The 22,782-nt window shown below is 36.9% G+C and overlaps 1 protein-coding gene across 1 annotated transcript in view; it reads left to right on the forward strand.

Annotated features, from left to right (window-relative positions):
• The window catches only part of LOC140514564 (polypeptide N-acetylgalactosaminyltransferase-like 6), a 902,815-nt gene that overhangs the window by 784,194 nt on the left and 95,839 nt on the right, over positions 1-22,782 (forward strand). The gene's annotated exons all lie outside the window — the stretch shown is intronic.

Genomic DNA, 22,782 nt, shown 5'->3' on the forward strand with positions numbered 1-22,782 from the left:
TACATATATGTTTTATTGCATTATGATCTGAGAGGGATGCATTGCCTATCTCTGCCTTTCTGCACTGGATTGTGAGGTTTTTATGCCCTAAAATATGGTCAATTTTTGTATGCATGTCATGTACCACTGAGAAAAAGGTATATTCCTTTCTATCCCCCTTCAGTTTTCTCCAGAGATCTGCCATATCTACCTTATCCAGAGTTTTATTTACCTCCTTAACTTCTTTCCTGTTTATTTTGAGGTTAGATTTATCAAGTTCAGAGAGGAGGAGGTTGAGGTCCAAATAGTTTTGCTGTCTGTTTCTTCCTGCAACTCCCCAACTTCTCTAAGAATTTGGATGCTGTACCTCTTGGACAACACATGTTTAGAAATGATATTGCTTCATTTTTTACCGTGCCTTTTAGCAGGATATGGTTTCCTTCCTTATCTCTTTTGATTAAATCTATTTCTGCTTTTGCTTTGACTGGGATGAGGATTGCTACCCCTGCTTTTCTTACATCAGTGGAAGCACAATATATTCTGCTCCAACCTTTTACATTTACCCTGTGCGTATCCCTCCGTTTCACATGTGTTTCTTGTAAACAACATATCGTCGGTTTACGACTTTTAATCCATTCTGCTATCTGTTTCTGTTTTATGGGAGAGTTCATTCCATTCACATTCACAGTTATGATTACAATTTGTTTCTTTCCCTCCATCCTCTTTCCCACCATTTGTGCTTTTAGTTCTCCTGTCTCCCTTCCCCTCCTCAATAGAGTTTTCACTTTTGACCATCACCTCCCACAGTCTTCCCTTCCTTCTTTCAGCCCCCCTCATTTTACTCCCCTGTACACTTACTACTTCTTCCTTCCCTTTTAGCTTCCCCTCCCTTTTCTTCCCCCTTCCTCTCCTACTGCTTATAGAACTAGTTAGATTTACGTACTTAAGTTTATTGTTCCCACCTTGAACCAAATCATATGAGACTACCTCTCAAACAATGCTCATCTCCCTCTCCTCTTTCCCTCTACTATAATATAATTTTGTACTTCTTCCTGTGATGCAATTAATCATTTTCTGCTTCCTTCTTTTCACATCTCCTGTTACAATCCCTTTATATGCATAAATTACATTTTTATCCTCACATCATTTACTTTATACCTGTTCTCTCTATCTGTGTATATCCCTCTTATATTTCATAATAGATATACAATTCTTAAAATTAACAAATATCATCATCCCTTATAGGGAGGTAAACAGTTTGCCCAAATTGAGTAACAAGTTTCTCTTTTCCCCTGTTTACCTTTTTATGCCTCTCTTGAGACCTGTATTGGAAGATCAAATTTTCTATAGAGTTCTGGCTTTTTGGTTAGTAATGTCTGGAAATCCCTTATTTCATTGAATGTCCATCTCCTGGCCTGAAATGTTATGCTGAACTTTTCTGGATAATTGTTCCTTGATTGTAGTCTCAGCTCCTTTGCTTTGTGGAATATCATATTCCAACTCCTTCGATCTTTTAATGTAAAAGTTGCAAGGTAAGATCCTGTGTAATCTTGACTGTAGCTTCTCCATATTTGAATGGTTTTGTTATGGCTGCCTGTAGCATTTTCTCCTTCACTTGATAGTTCTGGAATTTGGCAATAATATTTCTTTGTGTTTTTAGTTTGGGATCCCTTTCAGGAGGGGAATGGTGGATTCTTTCAATGACTATTTTGCCCTCTGGATGTAGCACTTCAGGGCAGTTTTCCTTTAAGATTTCTTGGAAGATATTTTGCAGACTCTTTTCTTCATCATGGCTTTCTCTCTCCTGGATCTATTTTCCAGGTCAGTTGTTTTTCCACTTATATATTTTACATTTTCTTCTATTTTTCATTGCTTAGATTGTGTTCGACTGATTCTTGATGTCTCATAGAGTCATTAGTTTCTACTTGCCCAATTCTGATTTTTATCAAATTGTTTTCTTCAGTTGACTTTTGCATCTTCTTTTCCATCTGTCAAATTATTCCTTTTAAGGAATTATTTTCTCCAGTTAGTTTTAGTACTTCCTTTTCTATTTGTCCAATTTTCCCAGTTAGGTTTTGTGTTTCCTTTTCCATTTGTTCAATTTTCCTTTTAAAAGTGCTGTTCTCTTCAGTGAATTTTTTTTCGTACTTTTAAAATCATTGGCTAGTTTTTCTTCTATTTCCTTCTTCAGCTGTTCCAGGAGAGTTGTTTGTGCATGCAAGCAGTTTATAGTCCTGTCTGAAGTTTCAAATGGGAGCACAGTCTCAAAACTGACCCCTTTGGTCCTTGTCCCCATAGAAAGAGTCTATGGCCTTTTCCTTACTACTTTGCTTTTTCCTCATGATCGTGAGGCTTTGTGTGTTGTGGCCTCTATTTCTTTCAGTTAGAAGCTGGAGAACCTGCCATTGAGCTGCTGGTGTGAGAAAGCTAAGGGCAGGTGCCTTTTTTCCTTTTTGCTTTCTGTTTCCCAGATTAGCCATGAGGCTAGCTTGTTAAGTGTTGGGGAGGAGTGGTCTGATCTCAGTAGATCTCAGCTAAGTTAGAGAAAAGGCAAGCTCAGGGCTTGATGTTCCTGGCTGCTGTAGTGTCTTCCCATTTCCCCTGGAACACTTACACACACCTGGGTTGTAGTGTGAGTTTCCACCCCCCTGGGATTCCTTTCCTTCTGGTTTGCTTCTACCACAGTAAGAGGAATATTCTTTAGTGATTTTTGTAGCCTCAGGTGCTATGAGACTGTTTGCCTCTTCTGCTGATCCCACTGATTCAGGATTTTTCTTGGGAAATATTTTATTGTTCTTTCAAGATCAATCAGGGGAAGGAGGGAGAGTATTTACCGACCACTCTGCCATTTGGGGTTCAGGAAGTTCAAGTAGGTGACTTACAGTTTAATCTGCAGGCTAAAAGTCTCAGGATCAGCTGTGGCTGATACTTGGGGCTCAGGGGCTGTCACTCACTTGGTTCTCACTGGTCTTCCACCCTGGGCTGCCACTCCTCCATTCCACCATGCTGCTACTCACTTCCAAGCACTCTTGATGAAAAAACCAGAGCTGAATACAAAATTTGACTTTCACGTGCAAGAATTGAGAGAAGTATGAAAAGGTAAACGGGGAACAGAAATCATAAGGGACTTACTAAAGTTGAGCTGTTCACATTCCTACATGGAAAGATGATATTTGTAACTCATGAGATCTTTCTCAGTGCTAGGGTAGTTCAAAGGAATATGTATGTATGTATGTATGTATGTATGTATATGTGCATATTTGTATATATATGGGTATGTAAGTACATATCTATTTTTTATATTTATATGTATGTATATGCACATACATATACACACATACATACACACATATCACTGTGTATGTATGTATGTGCATGTGTGTGTGTGTGTGGCCAGAGGGCAGAGGGTAAGTTGAATATGAAGGGATCATATCTAAAAAGTAAAATTAAATGTTTAGTGGAATGTGCTGGGAAAACAAGAAAGGGAAAGGTAGAATGGAGTGAATCATCTGACATAAAAGAGGCAAAAAAGAGCTTTTAGCATGGTGGGGAAGAAAGGGAAAGTGAGAGGGAATGATTTGGCTTATGGAAGGAATAGGATACACACTCAATTGGTTATGGAAATCTATTTGACCTTATAGAAAGTAGGGGGAATGGAATAAGAAAGAGGGAATGATGAAATGGACATTGGTGGAGGGGGTAATCAGAAACAAACGTTTTTGAGGAGGAACAGATCAAAGGAGAGAACAGAATAAATGAAGGATTTGACATGACCGAGGAAATGTAGTTAGTCTTACACAGCATGAGGGTTTTGAAAGTGTTTCACATGACTTCACATGTATAACCTATATTGAATTACTTACCCTCTCAATTATGTAGGTGGGGAGGGAGCAAGGGAGAGAATGTGGAACTCAAAGTTTATTTTTTAAATTAATTCATTTAGTTTTAGTTTTCTCCATTCATTTCCACAAGATTTGTGTTCTAAGTTTTCTCATCTCTACACTTCCTCCTACCCAAAGATGGCATGCATTCTGATTCCCCCAATATTCCTTCCTTTTTATCTTCCCCCCTTCTGATCCTGTTCCCATTTACTTTCTTGAAGAGCAAGATAGATATCCTATATTTTTTTGCGTGTATATCTTACTTCTCAGTTGCACTTGAAAGCAAATTTTTAACATTTGTTTTTAAAACTTTGAGTTTCTCGTTCACTCCCTTCTTCCCTCCTTACCCTCATTGAGAAGGCAAGCAATTCAATATAGGCTGTACATCTGTTGTTATGCAAAGCATTTCCATAATAATCATGTTGTAAAAGACTAACTATATTTCCCTCCTCCTATCCTACCCCCAGTTGTTCTATTTTGTCCTTTGACGCTGTTCCTTTTCAAAAGTGTTTGCTTCTGACTACCCCCTCCCCCATCCGCCCTCCTTTTTATCATCCTCTCTTCTTTTCTCCTCCCGCTACTTTCTGTTAGGATAATATACTCAATAGAGAGTGTATGTTATTGCCTTCTTAAGCCAAATCCCATGAGTGTAAGGTTCATATTTTCGTTCTCACCTACCCCCTCTTTCCCTCCATTGTGGAAGCTTTTCCTTACCTTTTTTTATATGAGATAATTTACCCCATTCTATCTCTCCCTTTCTCCTTCTCCCAATATATTCCTCTCTCACCTCTTAATTTTATATTTTAGATATCATACCTCCATATACAAATCACTCTGTTCGTTCTATCTATCTATCTATCTATCTATCTATCTATCTATCTATCTATCTATCTATCTATTATTCTATCTATCTTTCTGTCTGTCTGTCTGTCTGTCTGTCTGTCTGTCTGTCTGTCTGTCTGTCAGCCTGTCTGTCTGTCTATCTATCTCATTCAACTACCCTATTACTGGTAAAGGTCTCATAAGTTACAAATATCATTTTTCTGTGTTGAAAGTAAACAGTTCAACTTTAATAAGTTCTTTATGGCTTCTCTTTCCTGTTTACCTTTTCATGCTTCTCTTGACTCTTGTATTTGAAAGTCAAATTTTCTCTACAACTCTGGTCTTTTCAACAAGAATGCTTGAAAGTCCTCTTTTTCATTGAATCTCCTTTTTTCCCCTTAAAGATTATAGTCAGCTTTGCTGGGTAGGTGATTCTTTGTTTTAATTCCAGCTCTTCTGACCTCCAGAATATCATGTTCCAAGCCCTTCAATCCCTCAGTGTAGAAACTGCTAGATCTTATGTTATCCTGATTGAATTTCCACAATACTCAAATTGTTTCTTTCTTCCTGCTTGCAATATTGTATCCTTGATCTGGGTACTCTGCAGTTTGAGTACAATATGCTTAGGAGTTTTCCTTTTAGGACCTCTTTACAGAGGTAATAAGTTGATTCTTTCCATTTTTATTTTACCCTCTGGTTCTTGACTATCAGGGCAGTTTTCCTTGATAATTTCTTGAAAGAAGATGTCTAGGCTCGTTTTTGATCATGTCTTTCAAGTATTCCAATAATTTTAAAATGATGTCTCTTGGTTCTATTTTCCAGATCAATTTTTTAAATGAGATTTTTCATTTTCTTCTAATTTTTCATTCTTTTGATTTTATTGTGTAATTTCTTGGTTTCTCATAAAGTCATTAGCTTCCATCTGCTGTATTCTAATTTTTAAAGAACTATTTTCTTCAGTGAGCTTTTGAACCCCCTTTTCCATTTGGCTAATTCTGCTTTTTAAAACATTCTTATCCTCACTGGCTTTTTGGATTTCTTTTTGCCGTTTGGGTTATTCTATTTTTAAAGTGTTATTTTCTTCAGTATTTTTTTTTGGGGGGGGGGTCTCCTTTAGCAAGCTGTTGATTTGTTTTTAATGATTCTTTTTCCATCACTCTCATTTCTCTTCCCAGTTTTTGCTCTACTTCTCTTATTTGATTTTCAAAATCCTTTTTGAGCTCTTCCATGGCCTGAGACAAATTCATATCTTACTTGGACACTTTTGATATAGGAGCTTTGACTTTGGTGTCTTCTTGTAGTTGTATATCATATCTGGTTGCATATTTTGATCTTCTGTCACCAAAGTATTATTCCATATTCTGAGTTCGTTTACAATGTTCCTGGCCAAATACTTGACTTGCAAACTCTTTGTTAAGGTAGGACTCTGTTTCTAATGGTGGTGCAGGTAGGGATAGGTGGGTGGGAATAGGTAGGATTCAAGGCTTTTTTATTGGATGCTCAATCCCCCACTGTTTGTGTGCCTAGAGCTCCAGAAGCAGCTTCTGCTGCTGCTGCTACTACTTCTACCACCAGCCTTCACCACCCCAGGCATGGACCAGTTCATACTGCAATCTCTCCTCTCAACCAGGTCCCACAGAGTTTTCCCCCTGACCTTTTTGGCATTTCTGGGTTAAGAAGTCTATAAATTGCCACCACTGCCAATGATGCAGTCCCTTAATCCCTCCTCTGGCCCATCTGTGCTGGTATGCCCCGTCCTGGACAACACTCAGCTCTCTGCTTGATGTGATAGACCCTTCCTGTCTAATTTCCAGGTTAAATTGGGCAGGAGATTTGTTTCACTCTCATTTTTGGGTTCTATAGCTCTATAAGCTGTTTAGAGGAATTTTTACTCTTATTTGGAGGGCTTTGGGGGAGAGTTCGGGGAAGTTCCTGCTTTTACTCTGCTGTCTTGACTCCACCCCCTTGGAACTCAAAGTTTTAAAAATGAATGTTAAAAATTGCATTTATATGCAACTGGGAATTAAGATATACAGGCAATTGGATAAGGAAATTTAACTTGCCCTACAGGAAAATAGAAGGAAAGGGGGAAAGAGAAGGGGAGTTAGTAGAAAGGACAGATTGAGGGAAGGTTTAAGCAGAATGCATGTTGTCTTGGGGTGGGGTAGGGGACAGATGGGGAAAATTTTTGAATTAAACATTCTGTGGAAGTGAATGCCGTAAACTAAAAATTAATTAACAGAAGAGGTAAACCTTTCAAAGTTAGTTATTGCACAAGGTTGCTGCTACTGTATACAATGTTTTTCTGGTTCTACTCACTTCACTCAGCATCAGTGTTTGTTATTCTGTCCAAGATTTTATCAAGTCTACTTGCTCATCATTTCTTATTGAATAATATATGCCGTTACCTGCATATACCACAATTTTTTCAGCTATTTCCCCAGCTGAAGTCAATTCCTTTAAATTCTAATTCTTGACCAACAAAAAAGAGCTGCTTTAAATATATTCATATTTAATGCTTTTTCCATTTTTATGATCTCTTGGAAAACAGACTTAGAAGTGGTATGGCTGGGTCAAAATGACTGATTGCTGTTTTATAGTCCAATTTAAGATCTGGTACGACTAGGACACCTTCCCTTGCATTTCTTTTAATTAATTCCCCTCATATTCTGGACCATTTCTAACCCTAACCCTTTCCTCCCTTATTTTCCTTTTAGTCTGTCTCTCACTGATTCTCTCCCTGTCCCACTGAATATGTCTTTAAAATAGTTATAGACTCTTTGGAGACAGAGGTGAGGACAATGCAGTAAAAACTTTATGTGTTCTTCCTAAGTGTCTAATCAACTGATTTCTAGGAAAATGCTTCCTTGTATATTATACATTGAACTGAATTGTCTTTCTGTGAATACATTGGTTTCTTTGGTTTTAGTGAGCATTATAGAACTACTGGTTAAAATTAGAATATCATACATTTCTGCAACCAGAGCTTTGAAATTCTCACATTCAAGCCAATGCAACAAAAGTTAATTAAGCACTTTTTTCATGTAAGGATGAAGAAACATTGCGTGCCTTGTATGATCAATTTAATTTTTTACTACTTGTAATAGCATATATAGAAATGTGTATAATACATGATAATATTTGTAGATAACAATACAAACCTAGGAACACTATATAAATGCTATCATCATTATGATCCTTCATTTTTCTCCTCTATATTCCATTCACACAAAATAGATCAGGAAAAATCGAGATTATTTTCATTTGGAAGCTTCAAAGAAGGCTTCATGCAAAAGGTGACATCTAAGCTGGATCTCAAAGTAAGAAAAACATTAATAAACAGAACAAAGTAAAGCATGTATTCCAGTCAGGGGGAAAGCTGTATTGATTGCAGAAGTGGAGGGTGGGGAGGGAAAGCCAGTTAAGTAGATTTTTTTTTTTTTTACTGGAACATTGTTTGCATGAAATGGAACAGCATGTAATAAGATGGAGAGAAGGGAAAAGGGAAGTCAAAGCTATATTATCCAAAGACTTAAAAACCAGCCTGAAGAGTTCTTATATTACCTTGTAAGTGAAAGAGAGTGACTAAAGATTCTTTTGATTAGGGGATTATTAATTTTTGATCTGGAACCATCAATAGAGATCACTTAGTTTTATGAAAGAGAATGACATAGTTACGTATCTGTACATACTTTAGGGGTTTTGCAGCTATGAATTTGGAAATGGGACAGATTAACGGCAAGGAGAAAAACTAGGATAATAATAATAAAACTCAGATTTATAATAGCATTTCTATTGTGCTTTAAGGCTTGCAAAGGACTTTACAAAATAGTTTATCCTTATCAAAAAAAAAAAAAAGAATCTTTGAAGTAGGTGTTATTATCTTCTTTTTAAGAGATTAGTAAATTTGGTTTCAGAAAAGTTAAGTGACTTACCCAAGGTTACACAACGAGTAGACATCTCAGATAAGATTTGAACCCCAGGTCCGTTGCTCTATCTACTGTATGACCTTCGGATGATAAGGGTTTGAACTAGAACAATTGTAGTGAAAAGAGAAAGTATCAGTTTATAGGGAGAAGCAGAGCATACAAACTTGACAATTGAATATAGAGTGCCAAGGAGATAGTAGACTGAAGATCTATCTAAGGTTACCAACTTGGTAGAATACTATAAGGATAACTTTCTCATTTGAAATAGGGATATTAGGAAGAATGTCATTTTGGAGGAAAAGATGACAATATATTTTATTTTTATTCAGTAACAGTTTTTTTTAATTATCTTCTAACTATCCATTAAATGGCCTTTGCTAATGATCTTCACCTCTGATGATAATTTACCTACCATTTAGAAGTACTAGAGTGTTTTAATTATTATTTTCTCCTATTTCCTGAATTAATTGCAAGTCATTATATCTCATCTTCTTAACTAGCATTGTCAAATGCATTATTTCCTTAAATTGCATTTGTATTATGAATACAATAGCTTTGAAAATACTTTCTTAGAATCGTATAAGCACTGAATATTTCATAAACTTTTAAACATTTTTTTTAATGCTGCTCAGGTCTTTTTTTAAAATTTCTCCTTTGGAAAAAAATAGAAAGATTGCTTATAGGAATTGAGATTAATATAATGGACTGAATTTACATAATCAATAAGCTGTTTTGTTTTCAGGATTAAAAGTAGAGAATGTGGTCCTGTTGTTTCAGTTGTGTCTCACTTTTGTGACTCCTTTTTGGGGTTTTCTTGACAGAGATATGAGTGGTTTGCCATTTCATTCTACAGCTCATTTTGTAGAGGAGGAAACTAATGCAAAAAGGGTTAAGTTACTTGCCCAGGTCACAGAGTTAATAAGTGTCTGAGACCAGATTTGAACTCTACTCTTCCTGACTCCATTTCCAGCATTAGTGTCTGCAACACCTAGTTGCCAATGTGGATCTAATTCCTCTTTAATTCTTACTTTTGAAAATGAACTTGTTTTTAACTAGTTGCTAAATGAACATTTATGTCTTAAGTACTGGATGCAGGTCATTAAAACGATCTTGAACACATGATTATACCCATCTCTATCTCAATTTCCTAGTCTGTAAAAGGAAATTGGACTCATACTTCTGATAGTCATTCATTCCACTAAAATATAAAAAGCTTGAAGTACAATGACAAAAACAAGAATCTTTCTCTTAAATGAGTACCCCTTTTGTTAGGGGGTAGAAGTATGTAGGGCAAAACATATATACAAATAAGTAAATACAATAAGAGGTAACACTTGACTTGAGCCTTGAAGGAACTTAAACATGAAGTACATTCCATCTATGCATTACAGTCTGTAAAAAGAGAAGGAAAAGGGGAAATGGATTATTGGATATGGTGAAAAATTTGGCTAGAATTCAGTGTGTGAAGAAGAGTAATACAAAATAAGCCTGAAAAGGTAGACTGGAGCCATATTAGAACGTACTTTAAAGGTCAAACATATGAGTTTGTATCTTATCCTAAAGAATAGGAATTTGTTGTTTAGAGGGGTAACATGGTCAGACTTGTACTTTTGGAATATCAGTTTGACACTTGTTTGGAGAATGATTTATAGAAGAAAAAAAACAAATTACACTGTTGGAGAACTGCCAAAGTAAGAGATGATGAGGGCTTGAAGTAAGGTATAAAAATTTGAAGATATATAGAGGATTTTTTTGTGAAATAAAGATGTTGAATCATGAAAATATAAAAACAGGTAATGTATGTTGGACAAAGCACTGGAATAAGATTAAAAAGTTTGAGTTTTATTGATGACACGGCTACTAAATAGAAGTATCACATTGTCTTAGTTACCTAATATCTCTGGACTTCACCTCTACAAAATGAACAATTGAGAAGAGAGGACCATTAATGTACCTTTCACCTCTAAAGTTCTGCTATTCTATGATATTCACCATTCTGTTCAACAGTGGTGTTGCTCATATTTCTGGTACTTAGTTTGCCTGAAGGCTCTGTTGGGAAAAGTTAGCACCCCTCAATAGACTATGCTGAAGCCCAAGAGAAAAAGAATTTTAGTTTCAACTTTTCCATTGCTTGTATGACAGCTGGGAAGATCAAAATACATTTTCCCAGGGCCATTTAAAAGAATAGCTTGGCAATGTTAATACCAAAATTAAGAATTAAGATTGTAAAATAATATAGCCTAAATAAATATCACCAGATCCCCACTCTTATGTGTTTTTCTGGCATGGAATTCAAAAATTAGCATGGCCATTTAAAACATATGATCAGGGGGGTGGAGCCAAGATGGCGGAGTGAAAGCAACGACTCACCTAAGCTCCTGGACAAACTCCTCTGGATATCTCTGAAAGGAGAATCTGACCAGACTTTGGAGGTGTAGAATCCAGTGGGTGACAGACTTTGACAGATTCGGAGCCCAGGTTGGACTGGAAGGTCCACGGGAAGGATCTGTTGCGCGGGGGTAAGCCCCCAGCGCACAGCGCAGCGTGGTCAGCGCAGCAGGGCAGAAGAGACCTGAGAAGCCCGAGAGTGGCAGGCGAAACCAGCGGAGCAGGAGACAGGCCAAACCAAGCCGGTGAGAGCCAATGAGCTCCAGATATCAGCGCAGCAGCCCTTGAAACCTTCAGCCTGAAGACTAAACTTCGGTAAGTCACCTACTTGAACTTCCAGGAGCTAGGATGGCAGAGTGATCAGTAAATTCTCTCTCCTCCCCCCTGATGACCGTGAAAGAACCATAAAATTCTTCCCCAGATAAATCCTGGATCAGCAGGAACAGCAGAAGGGGGCAAATAGTCTCATAACACCAGAGGCTAGAAAAATAGCAAAGGGGGATTCTTCCTACTGTGGCGGAGGCGATCTGGAAGGACAGACGACCCAGGGCAGAGAAAATTCGCACTGAGACCCAGGAAAGCCTCAGAGCCAAGAGACAAGCCCCAGGAGGGGCGGGAACACGCATTAGCTTCTAGGCATGCCCCAGCCCTGCAGGGGAAAAGGGAAGACAATAGGGAAGCTGGGATCACCATCCCCTAAGCTTGCCTTTGCCTCAGGTCAGCTGAGGAGATCTCCTGAGACCAGACCACCCCTCCCACACACCTAACAAGCTAACCCCAGGGTTCATCTGGGAAACAAAAAAAAAAAGCCTGCTTTTAGCCTAGACACACACCAGCTCAACTTAAAGATCTGTACCTTCTGACTGAAAGAACCAGAAGCTACAACACTCAGCCAACATCATGAATCGGAAAAAGCAGACGAAAAGTGAAAAAACCATAGAATCTTTCTATGGGGATAAGGACCAAAACACAAACACCAAAGAGGTCAGAGCTGAGACTGTACTTCCATCTGAAACCTCAGATGGGACTATGAATTTCTCGCAAGCACAACTAGATTACCTGGAACATCTGAAGAAGGATATAAAAGAAAAACTGGCCAATGATTTTAAAATTATAAAAAAAGAATTCACTGATGAGAAAATCACTTTGAAAAGGAAAATTGAACAAATGGAAAAGGAAGTTCAAAAATTAACTGGAGAGAATAATTCCCTAAAAGGAAGAGCTAATCAAACGGAAAAGGAAACCCAAAACCTAATTGGGAAAATTGATCAGATGGAAAAGGAAACCCAAAACCTAACTGGGAAAATTGGTCGAATGGAAAAAGAAGTACAAAAACAAAATGGAGAAAATAGCTCCTTGAAGGGAAAAATTGGTCAGATGGAAAAGGAGATGCAAAAGCTAACTGAAGAAAACAATACTATGAAGATTAGAATTGGGCAAGTAGAAACTAATGACTCAATGAGGCAACAAGAATCAGTCAAACAAAATCTAAAGAATGAAAAGATAGAAGAAAATGTAAAATATTTAATTGGAAAAACAACTGACCTGGAAAATAGATCCAGGAGAGAAAATTTAAGAATTATTGGCCTGCCAGAAACCCATGATGAAGAAAAGAGTCTGGACAATATCTTCCAGGAAATCATCAAGGAAAACTGCCCAGAAGTACTAGACTCAGAGGGCAAAATAGTCATCGAAAGAATCCACCGTTCCCCTCCCGAAAGGGATCCCAAACTCAAAACCCCAAGAAATATAGTTGCCAAATTCCAGAGCTATCAAGTGAAGGAGAAAATACTACAAACAGCTAGAAAGAAACAATTCAAATATCAAGGACACACAGTCAGGATCACATAGGACCTTGCAGCTTCTACATTAAAAGATCGAAAGAATTGGAACCCAATATTCCATAAGGCAAAGGAGTTGGGACTTCAACCAAGGATCAACTACCCAGCAAAGTTCAGCATAACATTTCAGGCAAGGAGAAAGTCATTCAACGAAATAAGGGATTTCCAGAGCTTCCTGACCAAAACACCAGAACTCAATAGACAATTTGATCTTCAAATGCAGGTCTCCAGAAAATCATAAAAAGGTAAACAGAGGGGAAAAAACAAAAACAAAAACTTGCTACTCAATTAGGGCAAACTGCTTACCTCCCTATAAGGGAAGATGATACCTGTTAATCTTGAGAACTGTGCAGCTATTATGATAAAAGGGCTATTTGTAGAGGGAACAGGCATAAAGTAAATGATGTCATGTCAAAAATATGATTTAAGTATGAGAAGGGATTGTAATAGGAGGTGTGAAAAGGGGGAAGCAGAAAATGGCAAATTATATCACAGGAAGAAGTACAAAACTATAGTAGAGGGAAGGAGGGGAGGGAGATGAGCATTGTTTGAGAGGTACTCTCATCTGATTTGTTCAAAGGAGGGAACAATAATCTTAAGCAGATAATCCTAACTAGCTCTATAGGTAGTAGGAGGGGAAGGGGGAAGAAAGGGGAGGGAGGCTAAAAGGGAGGAAAGAAGCAATAAGAGTAAAGGGGAGTAAAAGGGAGGGGGGCTAAAAGAAGGAGGGGAAGGCTGCAGGAGGAGGGGGAGAAAAGTGAATACTATTGAGGACGGGAAGGGAGACAGGAGAGCTAAAACCACAAATGGTGGGAAAGAGGTTGGAGGGAAATACACAGATTGTAATCATAACTGTGAATGTGAATGGAATGAACTCTCCCATAAAACGGAGATGGATAGCAGAATGGATTAAAAGCCATAATCCAACAATATGCTGCTTACAAGAAACACATTTGAAACGGGGGGATACACATAGGATAAAGGTCAAAGGATGGAGCAGAATATATTGTGCTTCAGCTCGTGTAAGAAAGGCAGGAGTAGCAATCCTAATCTCAGACAAAGCAAAAGCAGAAATAGATCTAATCAAAAGGGATAAGGATGGAAACTATATCCTGCTAAAAGGCACCATAGACAATGAAGCAATATCATTACTAAACATGTATGCTCCAAGCGGTATAGCATCCAGATTCTTAGAGGAGAGGTTGGGGGAGTTGAAGGAAGAAATTGATAGCAAAACTATACTAGTGGGGGACCTCAACCTCCCCCTCTCTGAACTCGATAAATCCAACCTCAAAATAAACAAGAAAGAGGTTAAGGAGGTAAATAAAACTCTGGATAAGGTAGATATGATAGATCTTTGGAGAAAATTAAATGGGAATAGAAAGGAATATACCTTTTTCTCAGCAGTACATGGAACATTTACAAAAATTGACCATGTACTAGGACATAAACATCTCACAATCCAGTGCAGAAAGGTAGAGATAATCAATGCATCCTTTTCAGAACATAATGCATTAAAAATTACATGTAATAAAAGGCCATGGAGAGAGAAACCAAAAATCAATTGGAAACTAAATAATCTAATTCTAAAGAAGCGTTGGGTTAAAGAAGAAATCATAGAAACAATCAACAATTTCATTCAAGAGAATGACAATAGTGAGACAACATACCAAAACTTATGGGTTACTGCAAAAGCAGTTATTAGGGGAAGTTTTATATCTTTTTATGCTTACATAAATAAAATAGAGAAAGAGGAGATCAATGACTTGGGCTTGCAGTTGAAAAAGCTAGAAAAAGAACAAATTGAAAATCCCCAAGTAAATACCAAATTAGAAATACTGAAAACCAAAGGAGAGATTAATAAAATTGAAATTAAGAAAACTATTGAATTAATAAATAAAACCAATAGTTGGTTTTATGAAAAAACTAATAAAATTGATAAACCTTTGGTCAATCTGATTAAAAAAAAGAAAGAAGAAAATCAAATTACTAATATTAAAAATGAAAGGGGTGAACTCACCTCCAATGAGGAGGAAATTAAAACAATAATTAGAAACTACTTTGCCCAACTTTATGCCCACAAATTCGATAATCTAAACGAGATGGATGAATATTTTAAAAAATACAAATTGCCCAGATTAACAGAAGAGGAAGTTGAATACTTAAACAACCCCATCTCAGAAAAAGAAATTGAACAAGCCATCAATGAACTCCCTAGGAAAAAATCTCCAGGGCCAGATGGATTCACAAGTGAATTCTATCAAACATTTAAAGAACAGTTAATTCCAATTCTACATACACTATTTTTGAAAATTGGGGAAGAAGGAGTCCTCCCAAATTCTTTCTATGATACAAATATGGTTTTGATACCCAAACCAGGAAGAGACAAAACAGAGAAAGAAAATTATAGACCAATTTCCCTAATGAATATAGATGCAAAAATTTTAAATAAGATTTTAGCAAAACGAATACAGCATCTTATCACAAGATTAATACATTATGATCAGGTAGGATTCATACCACGACTACAGGGCTGGTTCAATATTAGGAAAACTGTTAGCATTATCGATCACATCAACAACAAAGCTAACAAAAACCACATGATTATCTCAATAGATGCAGAAAAAGCTTTTGACAAAATACAACACTGATTCCTATTAAAAAACACTGGAGAACGTAGGAATAAAGGGAACTTTCCATAAAATAATAAACAGTATCTATCTAAAACCTTCAGCAAGCATTATATGCAATGGGGATAAGCTAGATGCATTCCCAATAAAATCAGGGGTGAAACAAGGTTGTCCATTATCACCACTATTATTTAATATGGTACTAGAAATGTTAGCTGTAGCAATTAGACAAGATAAAGATATCCAAGGAATTAAAATTGCCAAAGAAGAAACGAAGTTATCACTCTTTGCAGATGATATGATGATTTACCTAGAGAATCACAGAGATTCAAGTAAAAAATTACTTGAATTAATAAACAACTTTGGCAAAGTTGCAGGGTACAAAATAAACCCACACAAATCTTCTGCATTCCTATATATTAGCAACAAAGTCCAACAGCAAGAGATAGAAAGAGAAATCCCATTTAAAGCTAGGGTATACAGTATAAAATACTTAGGAGTCTACCTGCCAAAACAAACCCAGGGATTATATGAACACAATTACAAGACACTTTTTGCACAAATAAAGTCAGATTTCAGTAAGTGGAAAAACATTAGTTGCTCATGGGTAGGCCGTGCTAATATAATAAAAATGACAATTCTTCCGAAATTAATATACTTATTTAGTGCCATACCAATTAAACTATCAGACAATTACTTTCTAGAGCTGGATAAAATAATATCAAAATTCATTTGGAAAAACAAAAGGTCCAGAATATTAAAGGGACTAATGAAAAGAAATGCTTGGGAAGGTGGCCTAGTGCTACCAGACCTCAAACTGTACTATAAAGCAGCAATTATCAAAACCACTTGGTATTGGCTAAGAAACAGAGAGGTAGACAAGTGGAATAGACTTGGCACTCAAGATGCAGTAGGCAAGGAATATAGCAACCTTCTGTTTGATAAACCCAAGGACCCCAGCTTCTGGGATAAGAACTCATTGTTTGACAAAAATTGCTGGGAAAACTGGATAACAGTGTGGCGGAAATTAGGCATAGAGCCATACCAGACACCGTACACAAGAATAAAGTCCAAATGGTTATATGATTTAGGTATAAAGATTGATACCATGAATAAACTGGAGAAGCAAGGAATAGTGTATTTATCAGATCTATGGAGAAGGGAAGAATTCTTTACTAAAGGAGAGATAGAAAGCATTATGAAATGCAAAATGGATAACTTTGATTACATTAAACTGAGAAGTTTTTGCGCAACCAAACCCAATGCAACTAAAATCCAGAGGGATGTAGTAAATTGGGAAAGAATTTTTACAGCTAAGCTCGGGGATAAAGGCCTCATTTCTAGAATATATAGAGAACTGACTCAAATGTATAATCAAACAAGTCATTCCACAATTGATAAATGGTCAAAGGATATGAACAGGCAATTTTCAGAGGAAGAAATTAAAGCTATCTATAATCATATGAAAAAATGCTCTAAATCACTATTGATTAGAGAGATGCAAATCAAAACAACTCTGAGGTACCACATCACACCTATAAGATTGGCAAACATGACAGAACAAGAAAATGATAAATGCTGGAGAGGATGTGGGAGAGTTGGAACACTAATTCATTGTTGGTGGAGCTGCAAGCGCATCCAACCATTCTGGAGAGCAATTTGGAACTATGCCCAAAGGGCTACAAAAATGTGCATACCCTTTGACCCAGCAATATTGCTACTAGGACTGTATCCCGAAGAGATCATAAAAATGGGAAAGGGTCCCACATGTACAAAAATATTTATAGCAGCACTCTATGTAGTTGCCAAAAACTGGAAGTCAAGGGGATGCCCATCAATTGGGGAATGGCTGAATAAATTATGGTATATGAATGTAATGGAGTACTATTGTGCCATAAGAAATGATGAACCAGAAGACTTCAGAGAGGCCTGGAAGGACTTATATGACCTGATGCTGAGTGAAAGGAGCAGAACCAGGAGAACTTTGTGCACAGCAACGACCACAGTGTGTGAGAGATTTTTCTGGTAGACTTGGATTTTTGTAATAACGCAAAAACTTCTTATAAAAAAAAAAATCCCAAAGGTGGTTCTCAAGGCAAAATGCCTTCCACACTCAGAGAAAGAAATATGGAAGTCAGTCACAAAATGTAGCAGATCATGTTTGTGTATGTGTATGTGTTTGTGTATCATGTTCTGATTTGTTTTACGATTTCTTTCATTTATTTTAGTCTGACTACATAGCATGACTATAGTGAAAATATACTCAATAAGAAAGTATATGTAGAATCTATACAGAATTGTATGCAGTCGTGGGGAGGGAGGGGGGTAGTGGGGGCAGGTGGAGGGGATAAAATCTCAATTGTATGGCAGTGATTGTTAAACATTAAAAAATAAAAATAAATAAATAAATAAATAAATAAAAACATATGGTCATAATCTATGGAAAAGTTCTAATCAAGGCTCTTATGTACAGAGTTAAACCATATTGTATAGAGACTGCAAACTAGAGAGCAGAAACTCCACATATTAGATACCAGACAAAGGGTTTGGTTTTGCTTTCTTGGTCTTGATGATCCATAAACCAGATACTATTTCCAGATCCTAGTCCTAAGTCCTCTTATGCTTCTATAACAATGATGACTTAGTAGCAGAAAGAAGGACCAAGAAATCAGTTTTTAGATTATCTACTAACATTATTCTTGGACATTGAAAATATGCAATTCGTCCAACGAATCAATACCATCACTCAGGGAAATGACATGTTAATTTATTTGTCCAGTGACTCCAGTCACTATTCATTCTGACTTCTCTCTCCAATTCTTTCTACTCCTCTCATAAAATTATTATTTCCCCAATTAGAATGTGAGTTTCTTGAAAACAGAAAATGCTTATTTGTTTCTTTTGTTTATTCTCAGCATTTAGCATAGTACCTGGTATACAGTGAATGCTTAATAAATGTCTTTCCCCCTTTATTTGACATATATTACTTGAATTGAGAGAATACTATAAGATTAACCCATATCCATGTCACTGTTCTACCAATAATGAAACCAAAGGTATGTAAAAGTTACTGCAATATAACTGACTATGTATTAACTGAAAGAAAACAACTGATAAGTGATATATGAGTTGTTTTGAAACTGGCAATCTTTGTGTAGTTAGGTCATTGTCTGGATAGGACTAAGGCCATAATCTTTATCAAATCAGAATAAAGGTTAAAGGTGACAAGAAGACACTATTAAAAATACCAAAGCCCTTACTGGATATATTTAAACTTCTAGTAATGGAAACTGAATAAAAATGAATGTATGGAATGTGATTGTCATAATTTCTTAGAGAAGTCTATGAGATGTAAAGAAGCCACTTTAAAATGATCCCCAAAACCATGTCAATCAGGAAATAATTGCTATTATTGTCAAATAGAGAGACAGGACAGCCAAATTTAATATGATTTTGGAATACAAATTCATGCTCAAAATATGAAAATATAGAGGATCAAGAGCTTTTCACCTTACAAAACAATGAAAAGTAGTAGAGAAGAAAAGGGTTGGAATGAAATCCATAGCCAGAAAATTCCAAAAATAATTGTAAATTAATTAAGGAAGACAAATAGACATAAAGTGGACCAGACCTACTAGCACTATATCTTCATCCCTAAGGACAATGAAAGCATCACCTATTTAAAAAAAAAAAAAAGCCCACTCCTCAGTGTTAATTGGAAGCATAATTTACACTTACAAAAAAAAAAAGAAGAAGAGAAACTATAACTGAGCACCTTCAGATGGATTGTGTGTTCAAGGCTTCCCAACTTTAATGCCACTAAGGGGCTTGTTTTCCCAAGTATTTCAAGGAGGAAAAATTTCCAAGTTATTGAAAAGATCATGGATAATATTATCACTAAAATAATAACACTAAACTGAATGACAATGGTGGTGGGCAGAGCCAAGATGGCAGAGCAGAAGAATAGAGCTGTAGAAGCTCTCAGAGCTTCATAAAAGTACCAGAGTCCATAAAAGTACCTGTAAAAAATGACTCGAAACAAATTCTAGAGCAGCAGAAGCCACAAAACGACAGAGTGAAAGAGATTTCCAGCCCAAGGCAGCCGCATCACAAGCCACAAAATGCAGAAGGAAAGAGATTTCCAGTCAAAGTTGACCAGAAGGCCAACAGGAAAGGTCTACTGAACTGACCTTGGAGCAGAGTGCAGCCCATGGAGCACAGCACAGCCTGGTCACATGCTGCAGCATGGACAGGACTGGAGAAAGCTTCAAGAGCTCTGAGTCATCATTAAAAGCTGCAGTTCCCAGATTACTCAACCCACAAATGCCAAAGATAACTTCAAAGGTCAGTGAGAAAGCTCTTTCACCTGAGTGAAAAGGGAGCCTAGTCCACCCCAACCCCAGCCGCTGGCCCCAGGGTGGTCAGAGCCACTGCAGCAAGAAGCATTCATTTTGGAGCACATGGCCTAAAGACCCTGGAGGAATTGAGCACCTGATCTGGGTCTCAGTCCTGAGTGGTAGCCACAGGGTGAGGAAGACCACTGATATGGTGGAGCTGGTGGAGGATTCTGAAGAGGATTCTGGGCCAAAAAGTTTGTTGTTGCTCCCATACTACAGCACAGGCCAGGAGAGGAGTAAACTCCTCTCCCTTGATTGTATCACCTTGAAGGAGTTGAGAACTTACAGGTCCCTAGAGTATATCCTCCTCTTGACAAAGGACTCAAAAGTCAACTAACTGACTGGGAAAATGACTGAAAAAAGGGAAAAAAATGACACCATAGAAGTTTACTTTCTTGGTGAACAGGCATTTTCTTCCATCCTTCCGAATGAGAAAGAACAAAACATACCATCAGAGGAAGACATCAAAATCAAGGCTTCTGCATTCAAAACCACCAAAAAAATATGCAAAGGTCTCAGGCCATTGGAAGGGTTCAAAAAGAATTTTGAAAATCAAGTAAGAGAGGTGGAGGAAAAATTGTGAAGAGAAATGAGAGCAATGTAAAAAAAAATCATAAAAAACAAGTAAACAGCTTACTAAAGGAGACTCAAAAAATACTGAAGAAAATAACACCTTTAAAAATAGATTAACCAAAATGGCAAAAGAAATGCAAAAAGACAGTGAGAAGAATGCTTTAAAAAGCAGAATTAGCCAAATAGAAAAGGAGGTTCAAAAACTCACTGAAGAAAATAGTTCTTTAAAAATTAGAATGGAGCAGATGGAAGTTAATGACTTTATGAGAAACCAAGAAATTACAAAACAAAACCAAAAGAATGAAAAAATAGAACATAATGTGAAATATCTCATTGGAAAAATGACTGACCTGGAAAATAGATCCAGGAGAGACAATTTAAAAATTATGGGACTATCTGAAAGCCATGATCAAAAAAAGAGCCTAGACATTATCTTTCATGAAATTATCAAGGGAAACTGTATTGTTAGGTCAAGTTGAAGATTTACTAGGCTTTTCAGCTGGCAAGAGTTCTTAGGGAACCTGCAAACTTAGAGGGGTACAGGGAAAGTTTATATAGGATATTCTATAGTATCACTTGTGCCAAATATGCTAACTAGGTGTTTTGGGATGGGATTAGGGAGTAGTTAAGGAGTGGTCGGTTCTTAGAGGAACATGCACTTTTGGTATCTACTGTGTAAGTATTTAACCCCAAATTAATTGGGAAATAGCCCAAAAAGGGGCTACTTGGAGGTGTGGTTTTAGGCCTGAAAGGTCACTAAGTCAACCAACGATCAGAGCTAGCTCAGAAATACCAGGTTACTCTCATCAATGTCATGTTAGACAAGATAAATATAAGGGATTATAGGTATGTCTAAGTCTAGGATACATATGATTGGTTAGTGTCTTTATGACCCAGTACAGACCCAGTTAAGCTAGTACACAGCTGGTTGAAACTAATGAATTTTGTAGGTGCAGCTGGCTACTATAGCAGGAAGGGAGGTAACAGTTGTTGCTAGGGCAGCCTGTGTCCTTGGGCTGGGGAGAAACTGACTAGGATAGTGTTTTGAGGCTAGGCAGAAATGTGATTTTTAAAGAGAAATCTAATTTTAGAATTGGGGCCCAAACACATGCACCCAAGCACCCCATCAATAAAATGCTTCCTGATGCCAAAAACCAATATTTTCCCCCAAATTTAATAATTTATTTGTTTTCATTTTCAGCAATCACTTCCATAAGTTCTAAATTTTACCTAACTCACTCATCCCTCTTCAAGACAGCATGCAATCTTATATAGGTTCTACACATGCATTCCTATCAAACACATTTTCTCATTACTCTTGTTGCCTAGAAGAATTAAAATGAATGGGAGAAACCATGAGGAAAAAAAAGCATAACAAAGGAGAAAATAGTCTGCTTCATTCTGCATTCTGAATCCATAGTTCTTTCTCTGGATGTGGATGGCATTTTGCATCATGAGTCCTTTGGAAATGTTTTAGGTCCTTGAATTGCTGTGAAGGGGTAAAAACAGTCCTCACATACTGTGACTGTTACTATATATATATTATGTTCTCCTGCCTCTGCTTACTTCACTCAGTGTCAGTTCATATAAGTCTTTCTAGGTCAAAAACCTGTATTTTTATACCAGTATTCTTACAGTAGCATGGCTGAATACTTTCCTTTTACCAAAAGCAAAAGTATGGACAAATTCTTTTTTTGAATGAAAGTGTTTATTAAACTTAGTCATGGGAGGGTGAAGAATTACTCTCACCTTCTGGAATGTGTGACAAAGGAAAGCTAGGCATAATTTGACGTGCCCCCTTGATTTTGAGAGATTTCATATAGTTCAGAGTATGCCATTATAGGTCTGTCTGAATTAAAATCCTACAATTACAAATCCTACAGGGAAATCAGCTGCAGGAAATAAGAAAATCCTAAGAAAAATGGTGAAGACTCAAATTCCCCTGAAGAAGATAAATGAGAATTATCTGAAGGCATCAATACAAACATCCAGGGAGTTTTCCAACTAACTTATACTTTAAAAATGAGATCAGAAGATGGAAGCAAAAGAAGATAAATGAAGGATGATGACAAATGTATAGTGTGGTATTATAAGAGTAACATCAGGAATAAGCTGAAGCAACCATTGCAGAAAACTAAGAACAACGAAAATGATCATTTGAAATATTCTGAGATAAAACAGGGACTATGAGGAGGCACAAAATCCCTGCTTGGATTAGAAAGGATAATGATAAATGAGAAGCTTTACTCTCTATTTTATTGTTTTTGTATTAATTGTCTGGGAAAATGACTTCTAGGACTGGAAAGAAAGAAGAAATCTGACTAGTAGGGAGCTGATATTAT

Source organism: Notamacropus eugenii, chromosome 7, assembly GCF_028372415.1.
Source record: "Notamacropus eugenii isolate mMacEug1 chromosome 7, mMacEug1.pri_v2, whole genome shotgun sequence".
Taxonomy (NCBI): domain Eukaryota; kingdom Metazoa; phylum Chordata; class Mammalia; order Diprotodontia; family Macropodidae; genus Notamacropus; species Notamacropus eugenii.